The sequence below is a fragment of the Nycticebus coucang genome, chromosome 14 (genome assembly GCF_027406575.1).
Source record: "Nycticebus coucang isolate mNycCou1 chromosome 14, mNycCou1.pri, whole genome shotgun sequence".
Taxonomy (NCBI): domain Eukaryota; kingdom Metazoa; phylum Chordata; class Mammalia; order Primates; family Lorisidae; genus Nycticebus; species Nycticebus coucang.
Window position 1 is genome coordinate 89,881,241 of NC_069793.1, and position 23,274 is coordinate 89,904,514.

Here is a 23,274-nt window from a genome sequence, read left to right on the forward strand (position 1 = left end):
TAAGATACTTGAGAGAGATAAGTATTCTATTTAATAACTTCAAATAAATAAAGCCAATGGAAACAGGAAAAAGACAGGGAAAAAAAGTCTATAAATAGACATAACTAAATCACTGTAACTATAAAATTTTGCTTTCTTTATGTACAATCTGATGTCCAGGGGAATAAAGAGAACTGTGTGATTTTTATACAGCTAATGAGTAGCTAGAATTCAGTAGACCAACTTCCAAATCTAGGGTCTTCAAACGCAACATCCCTGGGTATGTATTAAAGTCAAAACATCAGAGTATTTTTCTTTCAGAACTTAGGCCATGATTCATGTTAAAATGGAAACTTCAACTGGAGGAAATATAAATAAGTTCATTTAATTTAATGTAGTCACAGCATAGAAATTTTTAAAGATTTTGAGAACTAAATGTCATTTTTCTTAACTCTCAATTGAGCAATTGCAGAGAGAGAAGCCTCTTCCAAAACATCCACAGGGAAGTCTGCACATTTTTTCCATTTCATTGCTAATGAGCCATTTTCACCTGACTCCTGCTCCCACCACTCCCCCCTGAAGAACCAGCTGTCAGTTTCCACAGCTGAACAGGTTTGGTACCAGACAGGTGGCAGCGGGGTGGGGAAGAAATCATGTCAGTGGGATATAGTTAATCTGGAATTACGATGATCCACCTGGAATCATTAAACATTGACTCCATGTCATGGCTGGTTCACTACAATATAATCAACACCTAAAGTCAAGATTTTAAATATCTTTGAGATAACAAATAACGTTTGATATTAATTGAATATTTGATCAGTTAAACACAGTATGAGATCAATAAAGTTCATTTACTGATGACAGAATTCTATATCCTTTTTATATAACTGGATCGTGCTGTTACAGCTTCTAACATCTACTCTTTTAGCTGCAGATGCTAAAAGATCTGTATGCTGCAGATTCTCTGGAAAAAAAGTCTGTCTTAATAACACTGAATTCAAGCGGAAAACGACTCATGTGTGTGGAAATACTGTGGGAACAGTGATAATATGTATTAGTTTTATTACTATTTATTCATTAATATTTATTTTATGGATATTTTTAATTCTCACAACAAACTGGAAAACTATGTCAGACAATATTCATAATCATGTGACTCAGCTTCTCTTCCTGACCACAGTTACACCCTCTGTGCTTGGCTCAGTTTTTATTGTTCATCAATCTAGATAATGAATCACGTCCTTCTGAACACCTTCTCTGAATACTCAGTAATAGGTTGGATACCCTCCGTGTGATTGAGCTCAGACTCAATCTAGAATTCACCTCCCTCTAAACGCCTTCTCTGAATACTCAGTAATAGGTTGGATACCCTCCGTGTGATTGAGCTCAGACTCAATCTAGAATTCACCTCCCTCTAAACGCCTTCTCTGAATACTCAGTAATAGGTTTGATACCCTCCGTGTGATTGAGCTCAGACTCAATCTAGAATTCACCTCCCTCTAAACGCCTTCTCTGAATACTCAGTGATAGGTTGGATACCCTCCGTGTGATTGAGCTCAGACTCAATCTAGAATTCACCTACTTCTAAACATCTTCTCTGAATACTCAGTCACGGGCTGGATACTCTCCGTGTGATTCCACAGAGCCTCAGCTGACCCACATTATAGCACTTACACACAACACTGAAACTGGCTGTTGGCCAGTATTGGTCTCTCCCTGGGCCATAAAATGCTCACAGTTAGGGATCCTATCTGTTCACTTTCAAATGTCCAATAACTTTTGCAAAGCATTGCATGGAGACTCAAAAAAAATTATGTAAATATTAGCAAAGTCAATTAGTTGCATATATACAAAGTATGAAAGCATATAAATAAAAAATGAGACTCATATCCAGACACCTGATTTGCAATTTGAACCATCATTCTGGCTTCAGGATGAAGAACACTTTGAACAGTTTGACTCAACAATGCAATGCAGGGAGACCAATGAAGTAGCAAATGCTTCAAAATGTGCTCATTGAAACAAAAGCGATAGTGGAAATGGAGAAGAAACAGATCTGAAATAGACATAAAGGTTAAGTAAATATGATTTCATAAAGAATTAAAGTCATGGATGAGGAAGAAAAAGATGTCAGAAACGACTTTGAGATTTACGTCATACTCCACTGAGAAGATGGTGGGTGGAATCGTCGAGCAGGATTGAACCACTGGAAGACAAGGTGATAATTGCTACTGCTGCTGTTGGGAGGGGTAATAAAGTGAAGCAGACATGGTTTCTGGTTTCAGTTGGAGACATGTTAATTCTGTCCAAGGGAGGAAAGAGATAGAAGTATAGAAGGGCTCTGTGTGTATAGGTGGTAAACTTAAGTTAGGCATCATCAGAGAAGAAATTACAGAGTAGGGAGTTAAAGAAGGCTGGAATCAAACAGTGTTGAGTTCAGCACTTCAAAGCCTGTGAAGCTACTGAAAAAGAAAAATGCAATGTTGAGAATGAAAGGATGATAAAAATGGGATGAAAGGACTGTTGTGTGTGAAAATGAGGACACTAAGTATGGGTGTCTTTCATGTGGTGATACAGTTGTATGAATGAAATGTCAAGTGTTGAAGGAGGATATAGGATTAAAAAGTGTTATTGTCAATTTTATATATCAATTCAACTTAGGTGACAAGGAGATTAGACATTTACTCAAATATGAATCTGGAAACTCATCCGACTGTGAATGTTTCTGGATGAAATTAACTATCTAATCAGTTGACTGAGTTGATTGCTCTCCCTAATTTGGGCAGGCCCTTCCAATCAGGTGAAGTCTTGGGTTAAACAAAAAGGGCATTCCTCTCCCTAGTATAGTGGACTGATCTAGTCTCCACTTGCCAATTGCAGCAGATCTGGATGCTTGTCAACTCTGTGCATAAGCCAATTCCATATACATGTGCACACACACACATTTTGTTTTTTTTTCAGAGGACACTATCTAATACAAAAAGGATATGTGTGTGTGTGTGTGTATGTGTGCTTTAAAGAGTAGAGTAAGCACTGGCATCTGTATATATACACACATACACACATATATATAAAGAGTGAGACAGAGAGATTGAGAAAACTTAAATGCATTCAACACTGTTTTTGACATATTTATACTTGGTCAGACAACACAGTTCACAAATGAATCCCCCCAAGGTGCTGCAGACCTCATTGCTGAATATCACCACAGTCACCTTCAAAGTTCTCCTCTGTAGAAGCTACACACAGAGGCCAGCGCCTAATCCACTCTTTAAAGCACTGTACTTTTTCTAAATAGCCATCAGAGCTGTTATCACATGAGGTTGACAATTAAGTTTGCAAATCCATCCTAGGGAAAGTGCTACATACTTTACCATTGACTATCACTGTGGTCACCAGATGGCCCAGGGGAGTGCTTTGAAGCTGACCATCATGACATTCTGCAATGAGGTATGTAGCACCTTTTTTACGGTGTGTTGAAAACCTTAATGGCCCAACCCTGTATATTTAAACACAGTTACAAAATAATCCCATTGAGCTTCTTAGTGGTGTGGTACGTGGCTAAACCTATGGGTCCCATGATCATGTGTCCCTGATGTGCCTCTTTTGTTACTAAGTGTAGTCACCGCCCTGTGTGATTTTATGCAACTTCTGTATCAGTGGATGGAAGACGTGGCAACTTCTTGGAGAGTGGTGCAGGTGAAGATCTGTGGGCAAAAAATGGAAATCCATACCCAAGATTTGCTGATTCTGTCAAGAGGAATTCCGTCACCTTCCAGGGTAGACAGATATCAATGCAATCCATATACTACCAAGTGCCTGGTTAAAGTTGCTGACACAGTAGATGGTCTCAGTTTAGTTTTCTGTTGCTGGAAGGTTGGGATTTCCACAGGGATAGTAGTTGAATCAGCTTTAATTAAACAAGCGCTCGTGTTTATGGGATCATGCATGACCTCCATCCTTGCCAACATGGCCACCTTGTTAATGAGTCACTGTACTTTCACTAGAATGACTGAGGACAGAGACTGGTTCCTGTTAGTTAGCCATCGTGTCCCAGTTCATTTAATGCCGCCTTCCTGTTGGATGGTAGAGTGCCCAATTCCACAGGTAAACTCATACGTCTATTCTCCAGATTTTTCTTCCCAAGCATCATTCATTTGGTAGGGTTGTCATAACAGAATACTACAGAACAGGTGGCTGAAAAAACAGGAATTTATTTTCTCAGAATTCTGGAGGCTGGAAGTCCAGGATGGAAACTTTACCAGGTTTGGTTTCTTCTGAGGCCTCTGTGCTCGGCTTGCAGAGGCCTCCCTTCTCGCTGTACCTCACAGGGTTGCCGTTCTCCGAGCTCATATCTTTTGTACCCGTGTGTCAGAATTTCCTCTTCTTATGAGGACCTAGTGATACATCACCTAGTGGAGAGCAGTACTCCTAAAAAGAGAAGCTATAAAAAAGCTTCAAAGTGGAAAGAACACAAAATCATGTCATCTTTTTAGGGTTGTAGAAAAACTTAAGACCTGGACAGCAATTTTAACATGAACAGAAGTTCTTCAAAAGGGGAAAGGTGAGAAGGTCATCGGAAACATGTTGCTGTGATGTCAGTAAATACTAATTACAATTTTAATTCTTAGTTATTAAGTTTTATTTTGTATTAAGTCTGAGTGTTTGTTTTCTTAGTCATTGACACATCAAGAATAGAAAACTGCAAGTGGATTGTATTAAAGTAAGTAAAGGCAAAAATGCTTTTTTAGCCTAAAATAAAAATAAGAAAAGAAATATACTACATAAAGAAAATACAGACATTGGAGATAATTCGAAACAGAGAGACTTAGGAACATAGAAAGGAAAATGAAAAAGCAGGTGATTCTATTGTTTTTACAATTTTAGCCTGGTGGTAAGGACTTAATTTGTGCTTGTGTAAAGTAAAAACCATGTTACACCAAAAAAAATCATAGCAAAACTGTCTATACAAAATAAATTTATGTTGACCAAAGGTGAATGAAGCTGGATATTGATGTGATGAGATAACTTATCTCTTTTTTGAGTAAGTCGACTGGGGTAACTTACCTAGGATGATAGTTGATATGCTTTTATTTTATTTTATTTTATTTTATTTTATTTTGCAGTTTTTGGCTGGGGCCAGGTTTGAACCCGCTACCTCTGGTAATGGGGCCAGTGCTCTACTCCTTGAGCCACAGGCGCCACCCTAGTTGATATGCTTTTAAAGGAAAAGGAGGGAAACATGGATTCACAAAGGTCATGCTCTTTCATAAGGCGCCCCTGGAGGTGGCAACTAGCATCTTAAAACTTTTCAATTTAGAAAAAAATTTTCTGATCTTATATTATTATAAGCATTATTATCCTTAGAAATGGTAGATAAGGGTGCTTAGGCTCTGAGACCGAGCTTATGGCAGAAACCTGACTTTGACTCCCGATGCAGCAGCCTCTTCACCGCCACGTCCTTTAATACCGCCTTAAAGACAGGCGTGAGCTTGTCAGGAAGGTGAAACTGAGAAGTTTTGCATCTCAGAGACCAGCCTGAGGAGGAGTTTGAACACAACAGGAGCCACAGCAACAGCGCCGGTCACTGTGATTCCTTCCACGCCTATAGCACTTCATAATGACTTAGGGCAAAATAATTATTATTAAACATTCAATATGGGTATGTATGTTGTTATGCTTTTTGTGTGTATTGGCTCATTTAATTTTCTCAATATTTCCATAAAATAGGAGCAAAATATGCTCTGTGTGATCCCTGAGAAGTAAAGACAGTAACCAGAACAGAACATTCTGACCCCTGAAGAATTCTTCCTCATGACAGGACAAACTGAAAGAAAAATAACACTTCAAACTCTAAAACAAATATTTTCTGTTTGCTTAAGTAACTATCTTTCTGCCAAAGTGTGTTAAGCCTCAAAAAAAAAAAAAAAATATGGAAAATGATGCCTGGCTTTTTCCTTTTTAACTTGGTACACTAATTGTTCGAGTATAAATAAATTTATAATTGTCACAGAGTTAAGGAATGAATAAAATGAAGGAAGGAAGGGACAGAGGGAAGGAGGGAGGGAGGAAGGAAGAGAAAGGGCGAGTGGGAAGAGAAAAGAGGAAAGAAAAACAGGAAACATGACAGGGAGAGGAAGAGGAAAAAAGGAAAAGAGAAAAGAAAGAAATGTGTAATTTCTCATGTTCATAATTTGTTGCCTCACATAATGACATCTTTTCTTATTAAGAGTGCAATAATTGGGCTTCTAAGTGACCTTAAAACACATTATCTGTTTTCTTGCAGTTTTTTTACCTATAAAATGAGATTAAAAAAAAAAAAAAAGGGAAGGGGTGAGTGTAAGGAAAAGAAAAGAAAAGGAAGAAGAAAGAAAATAGTGACTAATTCTCGCATAAATTGGATTCGATTTTGACTAAAGTACATTACTTAAACATTAATTTTTACTTCAACTTGTTAGTATGTTGTTTAGGATACAGGATACTGCATCCTCATTTGTAAGTGAATGATGTTTATAATTTCCACCTTATAATAATATATATAAAAATATTAGCTTTCTGTGCTACTAAAAAAATGTAAACTTGTCTACTACAATGATATTTAGAATTTGGATCTGATATCAGAAATGCATCCAAGATTTAAATGTAAATAATGAAACCATAAACTTGTATAAGGAAACATAAAGAAAATTTTTAGATTTTGGCCAGGGCAAAGAATTTGTGATTAAAATCCCAAAGGCAAATATAGGAACAACAAAAATAAATAAATGTGACTTAGTTAAATTTAAAAAACTTCAGACATTATTCTTAGTAAAGCATCACAAGAATGGAGAAGCATGAATCCTATGTACTCAATTTTGATATGAGGACAATTAATGACAATTAAGGTTATGGGGGGGAAGCAGAAAGAGGGACGGAGGGAGGGGGTGGGGCCTTGGTGTGTGTCACACTTTATGGGGGCAAGACATGATTGCAAGAGGGACTTTACCTAACAATTACAATCAGGGTAACCTGGCTTATTGTACCCTCAATGAATCCCCAACAATAAAAAAAATAAAATAAAAAAATAAATTTAAAAAACTTCTGCACAGTGGAGGAAATAGTTAACAAAATAAATTGACAACCTACCAAATGGGAGAAAATATTCGCAAGCTATACATCCAACCCAGGGCTAAATATCTAGCATCTACAAAGAACAGAAATTAGCAAGAAAAATTAATAAAAACTGGGCAAAGGATCTGAACAGAAACTTTTCAAAATATAAAGAAATGGCCAACAAATATATGAAAAAATGTTCAACATCACTAATCATTGGGGAAATGCAAATGATATACCCACCTTACCCCGTCAGAATAGCCATTTCTAAAAAGTAAAAAACAACAGATGCTGGCTGTTGTAGATGCAGAAAGGAACACTTAAGCACTGTTTATGGGACTGCAAATTAGTACGACCTCTATGGAAGACAGTATGGAGATTCCCCAAAGACATAAATGTAGACTTCACATTGGATCCAGCATTCCCACTACTGGGTCTCTACCCAAGGGAAAAGAAGTAATTTTATAAAAACGAAACAAAACACCTGCACGCATATATTTATCACAGCCTGTCTCAATTGCAAAGATGTGGAATCAACTTAAGTGTCCATCGATTCATCACTGTATAAAAAAATGTGAAAACACACACACACACACACACACACACACGCACCATGGAATACTACCCAGTTACAAAAATGGAATGAAAGAATATCTTTTGCAACAACCTGTATGAATGTGGAGACCATTATTTTAAATGAAGTATCTCAGGAATGGGAAAATGAACACCACTTAATACTATCTAAAATTAGGACGTAAATAGTGGGTACCTGGGCACAAAGAGAGGTAAAGGGCATTGTAAACCAGGGCAATTGGGAAGTGTGGAGGGGTAAAAACCATTGGGTACAAAGAACATGAGTCTGGTGCTGAGCACCCCTAAAGCCTGGATTTAAGCAAGGTGTCCATGTAACAAAACATTTTTACCCTCTTAAGATTTTGAAATAAAAATGGATAAAAATGTTTTTAATATAATTCAAGTGACATAAATAAGTGACATCAGAAAAGATTAAATCAATGTTGTTATGAATTTATTTAATGCTTTCGAACAGAAGAAGAACCATTTTACCTTGCATCTTATACAAAAACAAAAAATCCTAGTTGATTAAGTAAATGTTAAAATATATGTATACTACCCCCAAAAATGCAAGCCAAGATGAAAGAAAATATTAAGTTGATCTATATGAAATTGCTGATATCCCACTACTTCTGTCTAACAAAAATATCAATTTTCTGTTGGTCCAACTAATATAAATGCTCAGCCATTAAAGATGAAAGAATTCTTTTATGACAATCTGGATGGAACTGGACACCATTCTCCTTAGTGAACTATCATTAAGATTAGAAAAACAAACACCACAGTTAATTACCACGGTTAATCAGTTGGAATTAACTGAACAGTGCTGATATGCACAGATGGAAGTAAAACTTTCAAACAGGTGGGGGAAGGAGGTGGGGTGTGTGAAATCACACCTGATGAGTACAATGTACACTGTCTGGGTGATGGGCACACTTACAACTTTGTCTCAAGCAGTACAAAAGCAATACACATACCCAGAGCATTTGTACCCCCATAACATTCTGAAATTAAAAATAAATAGTTGCAAAGGTCAGTCACCTTTGGTGATAAAGGCTACAAGTCATTGAAGTGCTTCTTTCCCCAATCTAATCCTGTGTACATCTTATGCTTCCCTTGACTTTTGTAGTATCTTAACAGGGAACCTCAGTTAAAGAAAGGCTTTAGGTCACTCTGAAGTCATCCATCTAAAATTCCCAAAGTTTAGTTATTTGAGGTACATTATATGTGTAGGTAGCTGTGCTACATGCATAAATCTATCCAAAATGAAATTTTATGGAAATAAAAATTTTACTGAAGGGAGAATTTCATTGAAAGAGTGAACTTCATTAAAGTAAAGAGGATAATGGTGACCCCAAACATATAAATTTCCTTCACATATAGGTCACATGTACTAATTTTCAATCATATTTTAAAATGTAAATCACTCATAAACTTTTAGAAAGAAATGCATGCTGTAAATCTCTTAAGTGAAATGAATAATAAAAATAACTATAAAATCTAGGAACAACATTGCCTTATAGTAAAATAATTATAAAAACTAAAAAAAAGCTGGAAACACAAGCATTGAGTTAGTATGTTAAAGATATTATAACCTATGAATGTTGAAGCATATTCTTTTGGATTTTATAATCAAATATAAATTATAAAGGTAAAAATTAAATCTAAAGAAAGCCTCAGCTGGATAAGTACAGAACCTCCATAGTTGACCACCTCCTTAAGTTGACCAGATTTTCATAGACCAGACATGCACCATACATATAGGTCAGTACAGAAGACCTAGTGCCTTACGTGGACCATCCCTGAATGTGGACCATTCTGTTACAGTCATTGGGTGGTCAATCTACAAAGCTCACTATATGTCTGCTTATAAGAGTTGTGTTTACTTATTGGGTAAAAAGCATAGTTATTTCATGTATACCTATAAATATTTAACGAGAAGAGTAGCTTTTTGTTAAATAAAATGTTGAAATAAGGATCACGATAATGACAATGGTATACATTCTTTCTTAACAGGAGACTTCAAAGGATTGCCATTAAATGCCACTCAGTATCATTCTTGCATCACTACAGCAAAAGGATTACTTTACAGAAACCAGATCCTTTTTCAAGACCAAATTTTGGACCCTGTTGTCAAAAGGCAGGTACAGTTCATCTTTTATTAAACAATCTGTAAAATTGAAAGGGAAGTTGAACAAAACCATAAACCCTGTGTGTGCTGAATATGGAGCTCTTAGAAAAACTTCTAACTATATTAGAACTTACTCAATTATGTATTCATGTAAGAGATTTATCTTTGAAATTTGAAAATAAATTTTGATTATATCAGTAAACATAAATACTCTGTAAATATTCTGGAAATACTATTCAAGTGAATAATACCCTGTTTTCCCGAAAATAAGACATCCTCTGAAAATAAGACCTACTTATAGGAAAGCTAAGACGTCCCCTGAAAATAAGACCTACCGCATCTTTGGGAGCACACCTTAAAATAAGACACTGTCTTATTTTTGGGGAAACAGGGTAGCAAGATATTTTGTCCTTATTGTATTTTTTGTTTGATGTGAGGATGGCAAGTAGATGAAATAGTGTATAATTACTGAAAAACATAGCAGAACCAATATTCTGATGTAGCCTCCTGTTTTATAACATCTTTTCCAAACAATATATACTGTGCTAGAGGATTTTGTGTTTTTGGATGAGCTTGATTTTGAAGACAGTGCTTAAGTAAATGCATAGATCATCAGAGTAGAGTCATCCCAACCAGGTATTTTCCAGATGGATGATGGCTTTTATACCGTTCACTAAGCAGCTCTACTGTTTTTTTTTTTTTTTTTGTTTGTTTGTTTGTTTGTTTTTTTCTTTTGGGACAAGGCCTTGCTGTTTCCCAAGCTGCAGTGCAGTGGTTCAATCATAGATCACAGCAGATTCAAATGCATAGCTCAAGCAGTCTTCTTGCCCTTAACCTCTCAAGTACTTAGGACTACAAGCATGGGCAACCAAGCTAGGCTAATTTTCTAAATTTTTGTAGAGACAGAGTCTTTTTACATTCCCCAGTTCAGTTTTAAACTCCTGGCTTCCAGTAATCCTCCTGGTGAGTCCTCCCAAAGTGCTGGGATAATAGGCTAACTTACATTATCAGATTAAATCATTACATATTACTTATACCTATTACTTTGACCTATTTTTAGTAAAATTGAGCATTATGTAATTAAATAATAAACTTTATAATGAACACCCTAAAATACTTTGAAATACATGATTACTCACGTGTTTAAAATTCATGACTAAGTGGGCGCCAATAAACTGCCTTAAATTAAATCTACTGTGTACTGCTTAACTAAAGAACATATGATACATTTTCTTTACACAATCAAACAAGGAAATAGATCTATTCTGGATATAGGATGATTATATTCATTTTCTAAATATTTATAAAATATTGACGGCATTACACCCAATTACACAGCTGTCACAGATATATCCTCAAATTGGTCAAGTGAATCCGGGTTAATTTATCCAACATATTGGACAGTATTTCCCCCACCCTATGCTATGTTTTCACTTTCTTCAAGCTTGAAAATTAGAAGCAGAGTAAAATGGTGATACATAAATTATTAAATTTGAATATTTTTTAAAAGCACACACACACAAAAAGCAGAGTAAATACGGGTTTGAGAGCAACTCTGTGGGAGAGCATGGGAGTCAAAAGCATATTTACCAGTATATTTGTCATAATTTTAATTTCTGCTGGCCACACTCAAATTCTGGCAGGTCATTGGAGGAAAGCTTTTATTTCATGTACCTTTTATTCACATCATTAAATCGTGCCATTTGTCATTTTGATGGAAGGCACTAATTTTACCAGGTATCCTTAGTTTTATGGAGAAAAGTGACCATACATTCTTCACTTTTTCAAATGGAAAACAAGGAGAGAGAAAAAATAAGGAAGGAAATGGAACGTCTCTAACAGTGAAACTCCCAACCAAGGAAGAAAGTAACTGCCCATAAATTAGTTCATCCTTGCATTCTAACACTACACATACTTTAAGCCAAATTTTGCCTTCATAGTCTGTTATAATAAGAATGATCCAGGAATAGGTTACCTGTACAAAATAAAATTAAAATAACAATCAGTATTCTGTCGACATATATAAACATCTTGGAAGATGTTATTTCCTGTATATAAATCATTTCGTCCTGAACTCTTATTCATGGAAGCATCTTAACAAATCAAACTCTATATTAACTTGCAACTTCTGAGCTATCTGTGAATACTAGAGGTAAATTAAATCTAGGCACCTTAATTGAATTCTGCAGTGTTAGAAACAGGTTATTTATGGTGCTCGTGACATTCAAAGAAAGACAACTGAACACAGCATAGCAGCTGTAGGTAAGGGGTTTCGGGCCTAACGCTCACTTGTAGGAGGATGAAGGATAAGCAATTTAAATCTACACTAGGCATATCAGCAGATGGTGATGGAATGGGTAACTGTCTTGGCCACCTGTGGACCGGTGCATTCCAACAATTACCAACTGAATTGTTTTAAATTCATGTAGCTCAACAGAACTCTAATTAATTTTTGAGAAGAGGCTTTTTGTCAACCAGGTAATAAAATCCAGGTTTCAAGTGGAGGCTGTAAAGCATATTTAATGGCACAGAGGGCCGTGGAGGCAGGTTTGGCTGAGCACAGTGCACTCCTGTTACATCACGCTTGTTATTGCCCTATCCAACTAATTGCAAAGCCTATTGGTAGAATCGGAAGCAATTGAAACAAATGACACAGACTGAGCACTCCAAAAAGACAGAAGTGAATTAGGATTGATGAATCTGATGAGAATGGATTCATGGTGTCACTTTAAATACAGGCCCATTTCATTCATGTACACGGCACTGTCACTACAAAAAACATCCGGGGCAGAACTGACAGTTCCGTCTTCACAACCAGCTAAATTCCTGCCTTAGTGAGAGGCGGCACATAGATTAAGAGAGGTCCTGAGTTCAGCCTTGAGAATGAAATGTTTCATTCGGTAACTTATGCAACTCACCCCGTAGACATTGGCTCAGTTCCATGAGGAAGAATGTCATTGTATTAGAGTGGAGCCTGGCTGGCTCAGGTTATAAACCTATACCCCTTAATGCCAATGCATGTAACCCTGGGAAAGTATTATAGCTGATCAGAATAGAGGGGTAGGGTCTCTGAATCTGAAAAATGGGAAATTTATTTTTCATTATTAATAGTTTTGAAAAGTACCTAGAAATTTGAAAAGGAAAAAAAAAACTTCTCAGGTATATTATCTACTACATATCTACTGAATATATTCACAGCACTGCTACTTGTTTAAATGTTTACAGTGTGGCCAGAATTGGAAATGTGAAATAACAGGAGAAGGGAAGACCTATAGAGAAAGTTTTGCTGAATGCTAAGAACTTCCTAAAAATTGAACGGTCCATAGTAGTCTTGTAGGGGCAAGCCAACTTCCAGGAAGGGAGATGGAAGAGGTCCTTCCACAACTGTAATTCAATAATAAAACCTTAATTATTTTTGAAGTGCTTATGTTATGTAAAAAGGTTATTTATTATATATTTGTAGTTATTTATCTTTTAGAAAACATTATCTTTTCAAATATTTCATAGGAAAATTTATCATATAAAACATACACACATATATACACACAAAAGTAAAACAACTTGTGTAATTTATCAATTTGTATACAATATTGTAAATCTGAAGTGGTATGAATTTCTTTGGTCACTGTGATAATATGACAGAGTATCTAGGCTTCGTAAGCACATAAACATTTGCTAGCACAGTGCAAGGCATCTACCAGTCATAAACATTTGAGCACATTGATTAATGTGAATGTACACAAAATACCTCATGCATTGTACTTACCCAGTAAATTGTAACTTGTATTTAATATTTTTTGGTGTAGAAATAATTCATAGAAACATGGGAAATAACTTATATTTAATTTGCATTGTTCTTTCCTTTACTTTTGAATGCTTAGAAAGATTACTTATGGGGAATAAAATCCAAATGACTTTTCTGGAAAGGACTTTGAGTATAAGAAAGTTTCTGCCCACTCCTCCTCACACACAAAAAAATGGAAATACTAAGTCAGAATGCTCAGTCACGTGAATACCTCAACGCTATCCTACAATATATAACAGATTCTATCTGTACCAGTAGATGGGTCTGAAGTCCAGTTGATCTCACCGTACTAACCCTAGTGTACAGAGTGAAGCTGAGACAGGCAAATGCTTCACGAGATACAGACTTTTCCCTGAAAACTGTCACATTTGCTCAGAATTTTGAGGAAATTCTGACAAATAGAAAGACTATAGGTTTTAGCATAAGAGACAGAACTAGGATTGAATCTCTGCTGTAATATTTGCTAGTTGTTGATATTTAGAATATTATCTTAATTTTTATGAACATCAAGTTTCATTCAACTATAAGAATATATACTTAATGTTTTCAGGGATGTGAGAAGTTGAAATAAAACATGTATTCTATAACTCTCTCTCTCTCTTTCTCTCTCTCTCTCACACATACACACAACCACATATATTTGGAGTTTGGCATCCAAAAGGTGTGGAGCAGATTCTTGTTATTGTGGTGGAATAAGTACTATAGTTGTTGTAAGCACCGAGTAGAATAAAACTGTACTGAAAGTTTGATAAGATTTTTTTTGTTACAAAAAACAAAGAGACAGAAGGAAAGAAGAAATGGAGTAAAAAAGGAAAGAAGGGGAGGAAGAAGGAAAGAAAGAAAAAAGGAAGGAAGTATGAAGAATGGGAAGAGAAAAGAGTGGAGGGAGGGAAAATGAGATAAAGAAAATAAAGGAAGAAAGAAGGAAGGTAGAGACAGGAAGGAGAGGTTATCAAATACCTATAGCAAGGAAGGAAGGTAGGAAGGAGGGAGGAAAAAGGAAGGAAGGAAGGAAATTAGGTAGGTAGAAGGGAATGGAGGGGACAGAAGGTGATGGAAAAAAGAAATAGATATGGCACCTTGTCTTGGTTTTAGATAAGTGATACATTCTTATCTGTGATATATGATTTAAAACTGAAATAAAAAGTTCCTCTTCATAATGGAAACAATGATTATGCCATACTGTGCTGGGTTTTGAGTTGCTATGTAGTGTCATTCCTAATTCTTGTATTCTCCAGCGTATTAGAGGGCTCAAGAGCCTAATAATTTCATTTCTCTGAACACCTGCTAGGAGAAGTCAGGATCAGGTGCCACTCAACAGGAGACAGGCAAGAGACAGGGGCAGTGTAGAGACACAGACTTCCTATCATTATCCACCTACAGTGGCCCCAGATGGTTTTTGTAGTACCAAATGTCTAAATGCTGAAAGCTATGCTAATTTTAATAGTTATCTAGAATTTCTGAAATTTCTAGTTCTTTTAAAGTTAGCAGTTAATGTAAGATTTAGCAAGGTCTTTTCTGACATTTGTCCCTCCAGTCTTCTAACACTTTAAAGTACCTAACATCTACATTTCTTTTGATTTGAAGTACCTTAAATTTTATTTTTAATTTTTTGATCTACCTTATACAAATAAAGATGTCTAAAAAATGCACACACACACACAAATATTTGCAAAAGCCTAAGGAAGTCCATAAAAACAGCGAGGTACATAATGTTCATAGATTCAATTTCTAAAAGGCCTTAATCCTTAAACCTTCAATTGATTGGTTTTGTTTTGGTTTTATAAGTGAATCTATCATAATTTAGATAGTGTGTTCAAGGGACAGAGTAGAGGCCTGGGGAAGCTTCTGGCATAGAATAGAAAGCACAGAGAACATTTTGTCTTTATGATAGCTTGAGGTACAAGTGATGAGCTACTGCAAATCAAGGGGGAAAAAAGGACCCATAAACTGTGTTAGTAAAATATATTACTCATTTCACTTATAAAATGAAAACAGACATCTCAGAGTTCTGTACAATAAGTAAATGATAATATTTTTGGTTAGATTTAAAAGTTAAATTTAAAATTCATAATTTTAAACTTTAGGAAGAAAATCTTGGAAAAATAATTTTATTAACCTCAAGAGAAAGATACTATTAAACAAAGAAGCATAGTCTATAAATGAACAAGATGACAGATGTAACTACAATTGAAAAAAAAGAAGAAAATGAGATTATGATGAAACACCTGGATGCCCAACTTTTGATAAGTCTCTTTTACTTATAAAATAAATTTAAAAAAAAAACACGGACTTTGATATTCACTACCTTTACAAATCCACTGTAGAATAGCTTCCAAGTTTGCATTTAATCAGTGTGGAAATTGCAGCATTGTCCTTAATTCTTCAGCTGTCTCTGTGTCTGTGCCATTTGGTGTGTGACTTTCCAGTTCTTCCCAATCAATGAAGAAATAAATTATACTTATCTATCCCCAGACTTTGGTTTCCCTGTCTGTCTTCTGTTGTTCAATAGAATGAGGCAAATTCAAAGTATGCCAGCCATCACATCAGGCCTTAAGACCCACAGCATGTTTCTATAAGCCTTGTTGTTCTTTTTCCATTGTTGTGAGAATAAGGATGACAAGAGGGATATGTGAAATAGAGCCACTCTAGTGAACCATCCCAGCCAAACACAACTGACTTTCAGCGATTCGGGATGAATGAGTGATAACAAATGACAGCTGTTTTAAAACATCAAGTTTTGCTGGTTTGTTATGCAGCAATAGCTAACTGATACAAATGCCATCCACAAAGAAATTTACATTGCACTCATTCTTGATTACTTATTATCCAAAATACACACTTCACTGCCCTTATCTAATTCCTCTATTCTTATTTAAACACCATCTCTCAAGACTCCAAGTCTTCCCTCTTTATGTCTTAAAAATATAAGTCAAATGCTACTGCTTTTACAATGTGTCTCGGTCTCTTAACAAAATGAAAGAATCATGTCACATACTGATTGCTATTATCAATAATTATTCTTCTGCTGCTTTCATTTCACCTAAAATACTTTTAAAGCTAAGTACTATATCTTCTACCAGTCTGTGCCCTGTATAATGCTTTGTACCTAAGTAATGGTCGATAGACATGATTTGGTAGTATATATAGAAACTGATTTCATTTATAAGTTACTTCTCCAGATTTAAGTTTCCCCCTTGCATTTTTATGGGGGGAAATAATTAAGGGAAAAAGAGAGTTAAAATGTAAATAAAGAGAATTGGCAATCCCACCTCTACAAAAGTTAGGTAAACTTCAAACAGCAATCTATTACTATCATCCTTTGGGATAAACAGTCAAAATTAGGCTGTGGAAAATCCCTACGGATAATTACAGTGAATTAACTAATTGGACTATTAGCAAAATTACACTGTAAATAGTTTTCAAGTGTCAGTATTCTGCCTCTGTGAACTTTAGGAGGAAATAGCCATGGTTCAACAATTGGAATGTTATTTCATGAATGACATAATTCACTTAACACAATATCATTTATTTTTCCTTTGAAAATAAAGTTAAATATTTATAATTTCATGCATTGTAATTCTGGAATTAGAGGCTGTATATTGTTTCAGTGATTGGTTCATATGTGAAAGTCATAATAAACTGTCCAGAAAACTTCTCTGGTAGCCATTCAATTGTACACAGTGACACTAGATCTGTGCTTAGTTAAATCTAGTCTATTACCATAATTGCAAATGTCATTAAATAAAAATATTATGCTGTTATTTTAATGTTACATTAGGCATAACTTGATATATTTACCTTTCAAATCATTTTTTTCTTATCTAATTTTCTTCTGGTATGCTAAAGAAAAAAATATGAATTTCTTTTCATGTGATGTAGGTGAAATTTAGGATGGCAATTACACATAAAACAAAATAGCTTTGAGGGAAATAAAGTTTAAGATTTGAGATTAGCTGGGTGTGATGGCTCAAGACTATAATCCTATCACTTTAGGAGGCTGAGGTGGGTGTATTGCTTATGCTCAGGAGTTCAAGACCAGCCTGAGCAAGAGCAAGATCCCAACTCTAATAAAAATAGAAAAATTAGCTGGGCCCCATGGCAGGTGCCTGTAGTCTCAGCTATCTGGGAGACTAAGGCAAGAGGATCTTTTGAGCCCAAGAGTTTGAGGTTGTGTGAGTTATAACACCACGGCACTCTACTACCCAGGGCAACAGAGGGAGATGCTGTCTCAAAAACAAAACAAAACAAAAACAAAAAAAGATTTGGGATTGATTCTAGTGCCTAATTATAAAGGCTGATTCTTTCTTTCTGCTTTATCAAATCGGAAAAACCTGTAAGACTTGTTTTTGACCACCATCTCATAGACTTAGTCTACAAGCAATCCATTATGTAAAATATTTCACAATACCTGTGTGCTTCTTAAGTAGGTTGATAACTTAAAATTTGATTATCACATTCTGAAAACAACTTATAAGAATATTTTAATTATTCAGACACTTGCTATTAAGCTAGCATGTGGAATGGAAACTATTAATAGAGTATTAAAGAATCTCTGAGATTTTATCTGGGCTGAATGAAAGGTGAAAAATTACTTTTGTGTCTATATGTCACTGTAGCAAATTATATTTTTCTAAGATTTCAGTGGTGCGTGGCAATGGAAATAACAGAGATGAGAACAATAGACTTTCCCGTAGACTGAGTTTTCCAGATCATTTAATCCTCTCTAGTGTCTTCAGAACTCTCCAGCAGAGTTAATGATAACAGACTGTCACATTATCGTCCTCATGGTGACCTGTTTGGGGAGAGGATAAAAATGTTATATTCTCAAAGCTATGGGTACAAATATAGTACCGCACTCATCAATGTTCTCCGTTCTCTCTCTCTCTAATATCATGCACTTTGATGAGTAATGTCCTTTTATTAAAAATTATGAACTACCAAGAATGAAACCAAGTGCTGTGAATTAAAGACAAAAACCAAAAGGGCAAGTATCTATAAGGCTTGCGCGATAAAAGGCATGTCCATTGCTCTTAGAACCTGTCAAACTTTCACTCACAAGCACAAAGTATTTTTAAAAGCAATTCTAACAAGTGTTACTGTCTGACTTCACAATTCATGACAGATTAAAGATAAAATGTGAGCAGATAACTGCGCATCTAGAAATAGACACAGGACTATTCTATGAATTGACAGCCTCCCAGTAGCAGCTAAGGAAACTGGAAGGATATTAAAGAACTGTAGATTCAAAGCAACCTGGAAATAATTCACAAAGTAGCCAACAGCTGGGAGAGTTTGGTGATGGATATTCTAATTACTCTAATTTGATCCCGACACAATGTACATATGTATTGAAACATTATGCTATACCCCATAAATATGTACAGCTGCTATGTGCCCACTGAAAATAAAAGTAAAACTTGATATATAATAAGCACACACACTATATTGCACCATGTTGAGCTCAGCCATTTCTTTAGTAATATTTTTCTAACTAGAGTTGTGCTGTCCAATACAAATAGCTACTAGTCACATGTGGCTAGTGAGTTTGAAATGTGGCTAATTTGAATGGAGACACGTGAAAATAAAATACAACACAGATTTTCAAAACTCAGTATTAAGAAATAATGCAAAATATATTATTAATAATTATGATTTCATCTTGAAATGATATTTTATATATTGTGTTAATAAAATATATTTTATTAAAAACTACTTGTTACTGTCATAAAACTTAAAATTACATGTGTAGCTTGTATTTGTTGCTACATATTTCTATTGAATAGGGCTGATCTGAGGAATTTCAGCACTATCATATCATTACTGATTAAGGCAACTGCAAGTTATCTAAGAATTAAATTTGTAAATTTTACTTCACTAATCTCGTGCATTACTTTTATCATAAATCTATCAGATAAATCCCATTTCACAGTAACATGAAGAAAATATAAAAGGTATTGCTTGACTGGTTTCTTTTGGGAAACCACAACCTTCCAGAATATTTAAAGTTCTTGAAATATTTGCCTAACAGATTCTGGGTGCTAGTTAATTTTTTTTTCTGAACCAGGCAGAAATAATTATGGTTACATGCATGTGAATGAGAAAATCCTTAATGAAGGTCATCTGGGCAGCTTGAAGAAGGGTCACCATATCCCAGCTGGAAGAGGGAGCACCAACACCTGACCCATCCAGAGTCCTCACCCAGACCAGGACTGCTCTTCAGAGCCGTTTCTGGTTGCAGTAGACTCAGCCATACCATTTGCTCTTAATACCAAGACCAAACATTCTTGTTTCAACTTTGCTTCTCAATTTGACTCTTGCAGGCATGAAATGATTACTCTAAGTCTGAGTAATAAATAAATCTAAAAAGTAGGTAGAACAGAAGGAAGGGCTTGAGAACATTTACATAAAAGCTTTGAATGTTTTATAGAATTCTAGAAGCTCTAGAATCCTGGAAACTGCATGCACCAATTAAAATAAATGCCATAGCAATATGAAATAGATTCATTTAGACTACTGAAAAGTAGAATTCTGTCCTTAAGTTCAAGGATCACAAAACCAAAAACTAAATTCCATAAAAAGCACTAACAGTTTCAACACAATTAAGTATGAAAGTACTATACTATTCTGATTGAAAATTGTTCATGTATTTGACTATGTTGGCATACTTACATTTACTAGTTATTTTTCAAATTAAGATTTATGTAAAGGAGATTATTTAATGTTTAATAAAATGCTAAATGTAGGTCTAATACACATTGTTTCTGTACTGCTTGATATGAGTTGGTGTTTGACGTCCTGGTTCTCAGCCTAAATACCGGCAAAGCCAAATGAATACATATGAAGCGATAATGGACAGTAATGGCATTTCTTACATTTCTCAGAAATATTAAGTTATTTCCTCTGAAAAGTTCCACTGGAGCTGTTTCATTTAATGTGTCTGGACTTAACCTATAAAAATAGTAATAGTTAAAATTTATCTTTCATTTATTAAGTATCAGAAGCTGTTCAATGATTGATTCTTCCAACAATTTACTAGTTTGAGATGATTATTCTAAGAAACCAAAGCAGAAGAGGATGGAGGAGTAAATGTTGAGGAGATTTCAAACCTATGCAAGCCGCTTCTAGAGTTTCAGCTTCGAACCATGTCTCCTGTGTCACACAAACGTTTTCAGTCTTTTAATCCTATCTTTTAAGAGAGAGGGGAAGCAGATAGAAATAAGAACTACAATGTTCAGGTAGATTACAGATAAAGAACAAAGATTGGGCGGCGCCTGTGGCTCAGTCGGTAAGGTGCCGGCCCCATATGCGGAGGGTGGCAGGTTCAAACCCGGCCCCGGCCCAACTGCAACCAAAAAATAGCCGGGCGTTGTGGCAGGCACCTGTAGTCCCAGCTACTCGGGAGGCTGAGGCAAGAGAATCGCTTAAGCCCAGGAGTTGGAGGTTGCTGTGAGCTGTGTGAAGCCATGGCACTCTACCGAGGGCCATAAAGTGAGACTCTGTCTCTAAAAAAAAAAAAAGAACAAAGATCAATATGGTGATGGCAAACTAAAAGGGAATCATTCTTATTTATAATAGCAGGAGTTTTCAAAATTTTAACAAGGGTTTTAAAGTTAACATGAGGGAACATGCAGATTATTTTTTAAGGCCTTTTGCAGTGAGAAGGGAAATCATGGTGTTTTAAAAAACGATTTTTCTCCATATCTTGCTTTAAGAGTGGGTAGTATATTCTATACTTTCCTAATACGAAGCTGCCTGAGAAGTGAGGGTAAACGGTCTTAAAAGAGACTTCTGAAATGCATTGTAGACATAGAATTTAATTTCATTTTTAGATATTACACATTCTTAAAGAAATACCTTTTTCTTCTTGAGGCTTTTTAGAGAACAAAGATGTATGAAAATGATTTTTTAAATAGATAAAGTATAACGTAGTAGTTATTTTTATGTAATACAAACATCAAAAAAATCAAAAGAGAATCCATCTATACTAAGTCTTATTTCCTATAATATTTAAATGGCTACATCTGAAAATTGATACATCTGAAAACTGAAAAATTATCAAACTGTAGTATTCATATTTGAAACTCTTATATGTCATGTCATGCTTTAGTTTAGCTTAAATTAAATTCATGAACTTATTTCTCTATAAAGTTGAATTACTGTAAGGTAGGAAATGATTTTATATATATCTTTTGAAATAGCCCCTTCAACTTGCATTGGGGTTATAAGTAGGTAATGATTTTATACTGTTAATAGAAAGCATCTTTAAATATACAACACAACAAAATATCTAATTATAATATATAGTCATGTTAAAATGTTTGTATAATATATTCCAAAATTTATTTTCGCATTAATCCTGATAAGATAGCTGTGTCCTTAAAGATCATTATTTTTTCCTTCTTTCCACTACTGTCACTGAGTTACCTTTTGGGATTTGCTATCAATTTTTATTGAGGGATATAATAATATTTAGTAATAACTCGGACTGTAGGGATGAGGGGACACGGCGTCTACTCTGCCTAACAGGGTTTCCTGATTAGTTTTGGATCAAGGAGGGGGTTGGGAATGTCCCTGTTTTTCCTTACTACCAAGAATAATTGCTCACTTCTAAAATAAGTTTGTGTTGTTGTTGTTTAATTTTATTTTGCTGCTATTGTTATTTTTCAGAGATGATGGGTCAGGTTGTTTATTTTAATCCTCTGAATTCTGTAAAAAAAATCACTTCATATTGATTTCTTCTGCTTTGGCTGCTGGGAAACTTAAATCGAAATTATAGCCAAAAGGTAAACCATGAACTGTACTGGATTTTATATGATCATATCTTCCATTTTGTTTCCTTAGTAGTAGGTCATTAAATATGAAATGTCTGATTTTGAAACAGTCTCAAAGAAACAGTCCAATTAAACAAAGTTAAGTGCCTAAACCATTGCCACAGTTTTGGCATCTTAATGGTAGCCTGTTTATGCCAGCAGCAAGGAAGCCCGAAGAGTGAACTGTGATAATGTCATGAAAGTTGTTTTTCATAGTTTGATGAGATTTGAATATTTTTCCTTGCACGAAGTGACACAAAATGTGGAAAAAGTGGTGGTTAGTTGGTGCAAGATCTGATGAATACAGTGGATGACAAAGAATTTCCAAGGTCAGCCTTTGAAGTTAGAGGAGCATTTTTTTTTTTTTTTTAGTGCAAGGTGGTAAAGTGTTGTTTTGCAATAGGATTGACTCTCTCTATCGACCAATCTCATTATTTCATCCAGTTGGTTGCAGTGGACATCTGTGCTCTAATCAATTTACCAGGTTTCATGACACTGTAGTGGATAATTCAGTGCTGGACCACCAAACAGACACCACTCCTTACTTTTTCTTATGAATATGTGGTTTGGGACTGTGTTTTAGCACTTCATCTTTATCCAACAACTGTGCCAAACACTTGCAATTGTCAAAAAGAATCCGTTTTTCATCACACATAACAATAGGGTGTAGAAATGAACTGCCTTTATGTTGTGAAAACAAGGAAAGGCAAGCTTCAAAACAATTTCTATCCTGACACTCATTTAATTTGTGTGGATCCATTTGTTTCAAGTAGAGGCAGTCTGCAAATGTGAATGAAAAGTCATTTGTCATCAGAAAGCACGATTTTGAGTCACTACCCTGTTAGTGCAAAACTGCATGATTTGGACCAAACCTTCAT

General features: G+C 35.3%; 1 protein-coding gene across 1 annotated transcript in view; it reads left to right on the plus strand.

Moving 5' to 3' along the window:
• CNTN5 (contactin 5) overlaps window positions 1-23,274 on the plus strand; it is a 1,447,249-nt gene that overhangs the window by 304,309 nt on the left and 1,119,666 nt on the right. Inside the window, exon 2 of the mRNA XM_053561942.1 lies at window positions 9,664-9,791. The gene's annotated coding sequence lies outside the window, so the exon portion shown is untranslated. The remainder of the gene's footprint in view (window positions 1-9,663; window positions 9,792-23,274) is intronic.